Source organism: Grampus griseus (assembly GCF_964374135.1).
Source record: "Grampus griseus genome assembly, chromosome: 3".
Classification (NCBI taxonomy): domain Eukaryota; kingdom Metazoa; phylum Chordata; class Mammalia; order Artiodactyla; family Delphinidae; genus Grampus; species Grampus griseus.
This window is the reverse complement of record NC_139019.1, coordinates 169,692,146-169,695,328: the sequence shown is the minus strand read 5'-3', so window position 1 is coordinate 169,695,328 and position 3,183 is coordinate 169,692,146.

Sequence of the window (3,183 nt, the reverse complement as noted above, 5' to 3'; positions counted from 1 at the left end):
TGCCTTACAATGCAGGGGACACGGGTTTGATCCCTGGTTAAGGAACTAAGATCCCACATGCCCCGGGGCAACTAAGCTGGTACGCCTCAACTAGAGCCCAAGTCCTGCAATCTACAGAGCCCACGCACCCTGGAGCCTGCGCACCGCAACTAGAGAAGAGAAAACCCTCACGCCACAACGAAGAGCCTGTGTGCCACAACGAAAGATCCTGCATGCCTCAACAAAAGATCCCCCATGCGGCATCTAAGACCCGATGCAGCCAAAAATAAATAAATTAATTAATTAATTAAATCTTAAAAAAATAAAAAGATTCTGGCTCTGCCTATGTCTGGGCAGGTTGCTTCCCATGTCTGAGCCTGGGTTTCATCATCAAAAAACAGGGGTCAACAAGAATGCTGATCACACGGAAAGAGCTTGATCTGGTAGTTCTGTGAGAGCTCAGCAGCCTTAGCTACTGAATATCATGACTCCCTCATGAGTCCATAACCCTGGCCTCAACGATAAACAACTTACAGTCCATTTTGTTTCATCCACCTTTCCCCATGCCCTCCTCATTCTTTTTTTCTTTCTTTCTTTCTTTTTTTTTTTCCTGGCCAGGCCACACAGCCTGTGGCTTGTGGGATCTTAGTTCCCCGACCCGGACCCTCAGCAGTGAAAGCAGAGTCCTAACTACTGGACTGCCAGGGAATTCCCTCCTCCTTAGTTTAAAGCAAATCCTATATCATTTCTTCTGTACATATGCCCTCATGTATTCTTTATTTTTTATTTTTTTTATTTTTATTTTTTTTTTGCAGTATGCGGGCCTCTCACTGTTGTGGCCTCTCCCGCTGCGGAGCACAGGCTCCGGACGCGCAGGCTCAGCGGCCATGGGTCATGGGCCCAGCAGCTCCGCGGCATGTGGGATCTTCCCGGACTGGGGCACGAACCCGCGTCCCCTGCATCGGCAGGCGGACACTCAACCACTGCGCCACCAGGGAAGCCCTGCCCTCATGTATTCTTCACAAAGACTCTTTTTATTGTTTTCTCTTGTATTTTATTTATTTATTTAATTTTGTACTGAAGTATAGTTGATTTACAGTGTTGTGTTAATTTCTGGTGTACAGCAAAGTGACTCAGTTACACATATATACATACGTATATTCTTTTCCAGATTCTTTTCCATTACGGTTTATTACAGGATATTGAATATAGTTCCCTGTGTTATACAGCAGGACCTTGTTCTGTATCTATTTTACATATGGTAGTGTGTATCCGTTCATCCCAAACTCCTAATTTATCCTCCCCACCCTCCCAACCAGTGCCTTTCCCCTTTGGTAACCATAAATTTGTTTTCTATGTCTGTGAATCTATTTGTTTTGCAAATAAGTTCATTTGTATCATATTTTAGATTCCACATATAAGTGATATCATAGGTATTTCCCTTTCTCTTTGTGACTTACTTCACTTAGTGTGATAACCTCTAGATCCATCCATGTTGCTGCAAATGGCATTATTTCATTCTTTTTTTAATAGCTGAGTAATACTCCATTGTATGTATAAACCACATCTTCTTTATCCATTCATCTGACAAATGCTCTTTCCATAACATAGCCGTAGCACCATTATCACACCTTCAGCTGTTCCAACCGTGATGGTTGCAAGAATCTATAAGTGATCAAAGTTCATAAAACTATACATGACCACCACCACCAGCAACGAAAACATGCATGTAAAAACCGGTGAAATCGGGCTTCCCTGGTGGCGCAGTGGTTAAGAATCTGCCTGCCAATGCAGGGGACACAGGTTCGAGCCCTGGTCCGGTACGATCCCACATGCCGCGGAGCAACTAAGCCCGTGCACCACAACTACTGAGCCTACGCTCTAGAGCCCGCAAGCCACAACTACTGAAGCCCGCACACCTAGAGCCTGTGCTCCGCAACAAGAAGAGCCACCTCAATGAGAAGCCCGCGCACCGCAACGAAGAGCAGCCCCTGTTCGCAGCAACTAGAGAAAGCTCGCGTGCAGCAACGAAGGCCCAACACAGCCAAAAGTAAATAAATAAAATAAAAATTCAAAAAAAACCCCCCAAAACCGGTGAAATCCAAATATCTGTACCTGAGTTGATTGTATGGTACCAACATCAATTTCCTGGTTTTGACAACACACTGTAGGAATGTGAGATATCATCATTGGGGGAAGCTGGGTGAAGGGTACATAAGTGTGAAGGGTGCTAGTTCTGCACCCTCTTCAAAATAAAAAAAGTGTAGGAAAAGTAAAACAAAACCCTGCAGAGTCAGAGTTTGTGTGAGGTGAGGGAGGTCACCTGTACAATTGCGGAGTTGGATTCCCTCTTTACTTAAATTTTAGTATTTTCTTCATCATGGATTTTTTTTGCATTAATTTTATTTTTAAAAATACCGCACAAACATACTTACCTTGATAACTGAGTCATTTGGGGCGCTGTCTTAATTTTGCCTAATTCTTGCCCTGAGATTGATCATCTCAAGGGATGGGCCCTGAAATACACGTTTCTGTCCTCTTGCTTCCAGGTTTTGACACACGAAAGTTTGAGTACAGCGGCCCGTGGGCACTGGGGAGCCACGGAGAGCTCTTGAGCAGGGGAGTTTCCGGTTAGTGCAGATTCCAAAGGTTTACTGTGGGTGGGGAGGCGGAACTAGGGGGGCGGGGTGGGGAGGGGCGGTTCGCCGGCATACCGGGAATTGGGCAGGGGGTCTGGCATTTCTCCTCCAGGGGCCAACCAAGGAGGTGTAGCGCCCGCGCTCCTTCGGCCGCGCTGGGACCCGGATGTACAGTGCGCGGGTCGCCCGGCCAGCCGAGGCTGTCCCGCGCTGCGCTCCAAGGCGGCTCACTGCACGCACTGGCGGCCGCTGCGCGGGCCAACCGTCTCCTCCCCCCACGTCGCCGGGCGCCCAGTCACGCACCTGGAGGCCGCCTCGCGCCGGGGGCCGCGGCACCTGGCTGCATTGTTGTCGCCTCCGCTGTCTACTCCCTCCCCAGACAGGACTCAGCACCCACCCCCACCTATGCCGGGCTCGTGCCCCTTTAAGAAGCCAGACGCGGCCAGGGGTGGGCGTGGTCGCCGCGAGCGAAGGGGGGGCGGTGTCGGGCCGCCCTGATTGGCCCGAGGCCCGGGCGGTGGCCGCGCGCGCCTGCGCAGTGCGCGGTCGCGCGCGCCCCGAGGAG